The sequence below is a fragment of the Schistocerca gregaria genome, unplaced genomic scaffold, assembly GCF_023897955.1.
Source record: "Schistocerca gregaria isolate iqSchGreg1 unplaced genomic scaffold, iqSchGreg1.2 ptg000244l, whole genome shotgun sequence".
In the NCBI taxonomy this organism is placed as follows: domain Eukaryota; kingdom Metazoa; phylum Arthropoda; class Insecta; order Orthoptera; family Acrididae; genus Schistocerca; species Schistocerca gregaria.
This window is the reverse complement of record NW_026061753.1, coordinates 9,768,166-9,775,712: the sequence shown is the minus strand read 5'-3', so window position 1 is coordinate 9,775,712 and position 7,547 is coordinate 9,768,166.

The window sequence follows — 7,547 nt, the reverse complement described above, 5'->3', positions numbered from 1 at the left end:
CATTCTTCCGAGCAACGCGGCTGCTAGTCCTCCTTTCATGCAAAATCTTAAGGTCCTAGGTCATGTCCAAGCCACCAAAGCCGGCTGAAAGTATATAATCGAGAACCAAAACTTGAATTATACTGCTTCTTACTGACTATTGCTTCAACTTAGAAGCTTCTTATGTGTTCTACTATGGTGCTTTTAGTGTTTCCGCATACCGCAGCACGCGACATAGCTTTGCAGACGATAAATGTAACCGTCTCAGAGAGAAAGCGGCCAATGTGACGATCTGGCTTTAAGTCGATTCGTTAACAAATTACGAAAACGGACGGATTTCTCAGGTTTTTACTACATATGAACACTTTTCACATTCTCCCGTGGAACGCGGCTGCAAGTCCTCCTTTCATGCAAAATCTTAATGTTCCACCTCATGTCCAAGGCACCAAAGCCGCCTAAAAATCAATAATCGATAACCAAAACTTGAATTGTACTGCTTCTTACTGGCTATTGCTTCAACATAGAAGCTTCTTCTGTGTTCTACTATGGTGCTTTCAGTGTCTCCGCATACCGCAGCACGCGACATAGCTTTGCACACGATAAATGTAACCGTTTCAGAGAGAAGAGCGGCCAATGCGACGATCTGGCTTTAAGTCGATCCGATAACAAATGACGAAAACGGACGGATTTCTCAGGTTTTTACTACATATGAACACTTTTCACATTCTCCCGTGCAACGCCGCTGCTATATCTCCATTCATGCAAAATAGTAAGGTCCTAGGTCATGTCCAAGCCACCAAAGCCGACTAAAAAGTGAATAATCGACAACTAAATCTTCAATTGTACTACTTCTTACTGGCTATTACTTCAACTTAGAAGCGTCTTCTGTGTTCTACTATGGTGCTTTTAGTGTCTCCGCATACCGCAGTACGCGACATAGCTTTGCAGACGATAAATGTAACCGTCTCAGAGAGAAAAGCGGCCAATGTGACGATCTGGCTTTAAGTCGATTCGATAACAAATGACGAAAACGGACGGATTTCTCAGGTGTTTACTATATATGAACACTTTTCACTTTCTCCCGTGCAACGCGGCTGCAAGTCCTCCTTTCATGCAAAATCTTAAGGTCCTAGGTCATGTCCAAGCCACCAAAGCCGGCGAAGAAGTGAATAATCGACAAATAAAACTTGAATAGTACTACATCTTACTGGCTATTACTTCAACTTAGAAGCTTCTTATGTGTTCTACTATGGTGCTTTTAGTGTTTCCGCATACCGCAGCACGCGACATAGCTTTGCAGACTATAAATGTAACCGTCTCAGAGAGAAAAGCGGCCAAGGTGACGATCTGGCTTTAAGTCGATTCGATAACAAATGACAAAAACGGACGGATTTCTCAGGTGTTTACTATATATGAACACTTTTCACATTCTCCCGTGCAACGCGGCTGCTAGTCCTCCTTTCATGCAAAATCTTAAGGTCCTAGGTCATGTCCAAGCCACCAAAGCCGGCTAAAAAGTGAATAATCGACAACTAAAACTTGAATTTTACTACTTCTTACTGGCTATTGCTTCAACTTAGAAGCTTCTTCTGTGTTCTACTATGGTGCTTTTAGTGTCTCCGCATACCGCAGCACGCGACATAGCTTTGCTGACGATAAATGAAACCGTTTCAGAGAGAAGAGCGGACAATGTGACGATCTGGCTCTAAGTCGATTTGATAACAAATGACGAAAACAGACGGATTTCTCAGGTTTTTACTACATATGAACACGTTTCACATTCTCCCGTGCAACGCCGCTGCTAGACCTCCTTTCATGCAAAATCTTAAGGTCCTAGGTCATGTCCAAGCCACGAAAGCCAGCTAAAAAGTGAATAATCGACAACTATAACTTGAATTGTACTACTTCTTACTGGCTATTGCTTCAACTTAGAAGCTTCTTCTGTGTTCTACTATGGTGCTTTTAGTGTCTCCCCATACCGCAGCACGCGACATGGCTTTGCAGACGATAAATGTAACCGTTTCAGAGAGAAGAGCGGAAAATGTGACGATCTGGCTCTAAGTCGATATGATAACAAATGACGAAAACAGACGGATTTCTCAGGTTTTTACTACATATGAACACTTTTCACATTCTCCCGTGCAACGCGGCTGCTAGTCCTCCTTTCCTGCAAAATCTTAAGGTCCTAGGTCATGTCCAAACCACCAAAGCTGGCTAAAAAGTGTATAATCGACAACTAAAACTTAAATTGTACTACTTCTTACTGGCTATTGCTTCAACTTAGAAGCTTCTTCTGTGTTCTACTATGGTGCTTTCAGTGTCTCCGCATACCGCAGCACGCGACATAGCTTTGCAGACGATAAGTGTAACCGTTTCAGAGAGAAGAGCGGCCAATGTGACGATCTGGCTTTAAGTCGATTGGATAACAAATGACGAAAACGGACGGATTTCTCTGGTTTTTTACTACATATGAACACGTTTCACATTCTCCCGTGCCACGCGGCAGCTAGACCTCCTATCATGCAAAATCTTAAGGTCCTAGGTCATGTCCAAGCCACCAAAGCCGGCTAAAAAGTGAATAATCGACAACTAAAACTTAAATTGTATTACATGTTACTGGCTATTGCTTCAACTTAGAAGCTTCTTCAGTGTTCTGCAATGGTGCTTTTAGTGTCTCCGCATACCGCAGCACGCGACATAGCTTTGCAGACGATAAATGTAACCGTTTCTTAGAGAAGAGCGGAAAATGTGACGATCTGGCTCTAAGTCGATATGATAACAAATGACGAAAACAGACGGATTTCTCAGGTTTTTACTACATATGAACACTTTTCACATTCTCCCGTGCAACGCGGCTGCTAGTCCTCCTTTCCTGCAAAATCTTAAGGTCCTAGGTCATGTCCAAACCACCAAAGCTGGCTAAAAAGTATATAATCGACAACTAAAACTTAAATTGTACTACTTCTTACTGGCTATTGCTTCAACTTAGAAGCTTCTTGTGTGTTCTACTATGGTGCTTTTAGTGTCTCCGCATACCGCAGCGCGCGACATAGCTTTGCAGAGGAGAAATGTAACCTTTTCGGAGAGAAGAGCGGCCAATGTGACGATCTGGCTCTAAGTCGATATGATAACAAATGACGAAAACAGACGGATTTCTCAGGTTTTTACTACATATGAACACTTGTCACATTCTCCCGTGTAACGCGGCTGCTAGTCCTCCTTTCATGCAAAATCTTAAGGTCCTAGGTCATGTCCAAGCCACGAAAGCTAGCTAAAAAGTGAATAATCGACAACTAAAACTTGAATTGTACTACTTCTTACTGGCTATTGCTTCAACTTAGAAGCTTCTTCTGTGTTCTACTATGGTGCTTTTAGTGTCTCCCCATACCGCAGCACGCGACATGGCTTTGCAGACGATAAATGTAACCGTTTCAGAGAGAAGAGCGGAAAATGTCACGATCTGGCTCTAAGTCGATATGATAACAAATGACGAAAACAGACGGATTTCTCAGGTTTTTACTACATATGAACACTTTTCACATTCTCCCGTGCAACGCGGCTGCTAGTCCTCCTTTCCTGCAAAATCTTAAGGTCCTAGGTCATGTCCAAACCACCAAAGCTGGCTAAAAAGTGTATAATCGACAACTAAAACTTAAATTGTACTACTTCTTACTGGCTATTGCTTCAACTTAGAAGCTTCTTCTGTGTTCTACTATGGTGCTTTCAGTGTCTCCGCATACCGCAGCACGCGACATAGCTTTGCAGACGATAAGTGTAACCGTTTCAGAGAGAAGAGCGGCCAATGTTACGATCTGGCTCTAAGTCGATTCGATAACAAATGACGAAAACGGACGGATTTCTCTGGTTTTTTACTACATATGAACACGTTTCACATTCTCCCGTGCCACGCGGCAGCTAGACCTCCTATCATGCAAAATCTTAAGGTCCTAGGTCATGTCCAAGCCACCAAAGCCGGCTAAAAAGTGAATAATCGACAACTAAAACTTAAATTGTACTACATGTTACTGGCTATTGCTTCAACTTAGAAGCTTCTTCAGTGTTCTGCTATGGTGCTTTTAGTGTCTCCGCATACCGCAGCACGCGACATAGCTTTGCAGACGATAAATGTAACCGTTTCTTAGAGAAGAGCGGAAAATGTGACGATCTGGCTCTAAGTCGATATGATAGAAAATGACGAAAACAGACGGATTTGTCAGGTTTTTACTACATATGAACACTTTTCACATTCTACCGTGCAACGCGGCTGCTAGGCCTCCTTTCATGCAAAATCTTATGGTCCTAGGTCATGTCCAAGCCACAAAAGCCGGCTAAAAAGTGTATAATCGACAACTAAAACTTAAATTGTACTACTTCTTACTGGCTATTGCTTCAACTTAGAAGCTTCTTCTGTGTTCTACTATGGTGCTTTTAGTGGCTCCGCATACCGCAGCACGCGACAGAGCTTTGCAGACGATAAATGTAACCGTGTCAGAGAGAAAAGCGGCCAATGTGACGATCTGGCTTTATGTCGATTCGATAACAAATGACGAAAACGGACGGATTTCTCAGGTTTTTACTACATATGAACACTTTTCACATTCTCCCGTGCAACGCGGCTGCTAGTCCTCCTTTCATTCAAAATCTTAAGGTCCTAGGTCATGTCCAAGCCACCAAAGCCGGCAAAAACGTGAATAATCGACAACTAAAACTTGAATTGTACTACTTCATACTGGCTATTGCTTCAACTTAGGAGCTTCTTCTGTGTTCTACTCTGGTGCTTCTAGTGTCTCCGCTTACCGCAGAACGTGACATAGCTTTGCAGACGATAAATGTAACCGTTTCAGAGAGAAGAGCGGCCAATGTAACGGTCTGGCTCTAAATCGATTCGATAGCAAATGACGAAAACGTGCGGATTTCTCAGGTTTTTACTACGTATGAACACTTTTCACATTCTCCCGTGCAACGCGGCTACTAGTCGCCCTTTCATGCAAAATCTTATGGTACTAGCTCATGGCCAAGTCACCAAAGCCGGCAAAAAAGTCAATAATCGATAACTAAAACTTGAATAGTACTACTTCTAACTTACTATTACATTCTCTTAGAAGCTTCTTCTGTGTTCTACTATGGTGCTTTAGGGGGCTCCGCATACCGCGGCACGCGACATAGCTTTGCAGAGAATAAATGTCACCGTTTCAGAGAGAAGAGCGTCCAATGTGACGATCTGGGTTTAAGTCGATTAGATAACTAATGACGAAAACGGACGGATTTCTCAAATTTTTACTACATATGAAAACTTTTCACATTCTTCCGTGCAACGCGGCTGCTAGACCTTCTATCATGCAAAATCTTAAGGTCCTAGCCAATGTCCAAGGCACCAAAGCCTTCTAAAAAGTCAATAATCGATACCTAAGACGTTAATTGTATTACTTCTTACTGGCTACTACATCAACATAGAAGCTTCTTCTGTGTTCTACTATGGTGCTTTTAGTGTCTCCGCATACCGCAGCACCCGACATAACTTTGCAGACGATAAATGTAACCGTTTCAGAGAGAAGAGCGGCCAATGTGACGATCTGGCTTTACGTCCATTTGATAACAAATGACGAAAACATACGGATTTCTTAGGTTTTTACTACATATGAACACTTTTCGCATTCTCCCGTGCAACGCGGCTGCTAGTCCTAAAACCATGCAAAATCTTAAGGTCCTAGGTCATGTCCAAGCCACCAAAGCCGGCTAAAAAGTGTATAATCGACAACTAAAACTTAAATTGTACTACTTCTTACTGGCTATTGCTTCAACTTAGAAGCTTCTTCCTTGTCTACTATGGTGCTTTTAGTGTCTCGGCATACCGCAGCACGCGACATAGCTTTGCAGACGATAAATGTAACCGTTTCAGAGAGAAGAGCGGCCAATGTACGTCCTGGCTTTAAGTCGATTCGATAACAAATGACGAAAATGGCCGGATTTCTCAGGTTTTTACTACATATGAACACTTTTCACATTCTCCCGTGCAACGCGGCTGCTAGTCGCCCTTTCATGCAAAATCGTAAGGTCCTAGCTCGTGTACAAGGTACCAAAGCCGGCTAAGAAGTCAGTAATCGATAACTGAAATTTGGATTGTACTAGTTCTTACTGGCTATTACGTCAACTTAGAAGCTTCTTCTGTGTTGCACTATGGTGCTTTATGTGTCTCCACATACTGCACCCAGCGACATAGCTTTGCAGACGATAAATAAAACCGTTTCAGAGAGAAGAGCGGCCAATGTGACTATCTGGCTTTAAGTCGATTCGATAACAAATGACGAAAACGGCCAGATTTCTCAGGTTTTTACTACATATGAACACTTTTCACATTCTGCCGTGCAACGCGGCTGCTAGTCCTCCTTTCATGCAAAATCTTAAGTTCCAAGCTCATGTACAAGGCACCAAAGAGGGGTAAAAAGTGAATAATCGATAACGACAACTTGAATTGTACTACTTCTTACGGGCTATTACATCAACTTAGAAGCTTCTTCTGTGTTCTACTATGGTACTTTCAGTGTCTCCGCATACCGTAGCTCGCGACATAGCTTTGCAGACGATAAATGTAACCGTGTCAGAGAGAAGAGCGGCCAATGTGACGATCTGGCTTTAAGTCGATTCGATAACAAATGACGAAAACGGACGGATTTCTAAGGGTTTTTACTACATATGAATACTTTTCACATTCTCCGCGTGCAACGCGGCAGCCACTCCTCCTTTCATGCAAAATCTTAAGGTCCTAGCTCATGTCCAAGACACCAAAGCCGGCTAAAAAGTCAATATTCGAAAACCAAATCTTGAATTGTACTACATCTTACTGGCTATTACATCAACTGAGAAACTTCTCCTGTGTTCTATTATAGTGCCTTTAGTGTCTCCGCATACCGCACCCAGCGACATAGCTTTGCAGACGATAAATGTAACCGTTTAAGAGGGAAGAGCGGCCAATGTGACTATCTGGCTTTAAGACGATTCGATAACAAATTACGAACACGTACGGATTTCTCAGGTTTTTACTACATATGAACACTTTTCACATTCTCCCGTGCAACGCGGCTAATAGTCCTCCTTCCATGCAAAATCGTAAGGTTCTAGCTGATGTAGAAGGCACCAAAGACGGCTAAAAAGTGAATAATCGATAACATAAACTTGAATTGTACTACTTCTTACGGGCTATTATATCAACTTAGAAGCTACTTCTGTGTTCTACTATGGTGATTTTAGTGTCTCCGCATACCGCAGCACGAGACATAGCTTTGCAAACGATAAATGTAACCGTTTCAGAGAGATGAGCGGCCAATGTGACTATTTGACTTTAAGTCCATTTGATAACAATGACGAAAATGGACTGATTTCTCAGGTTGTTACTACATATGAACACTTTTCACATTTTCCCGTGCATCGCGGCTGCTAGTCCTCCTTTCATGCCAAATCTTAAGGTCCTAGCTGCTGTGCAAGGCACCAAAGCCGGGTGAAAAGTGAATAATCAGTAACGAAAACTTGAAATGCACTACTTCTTACTGGCTATATCGTCAACTTAGAAG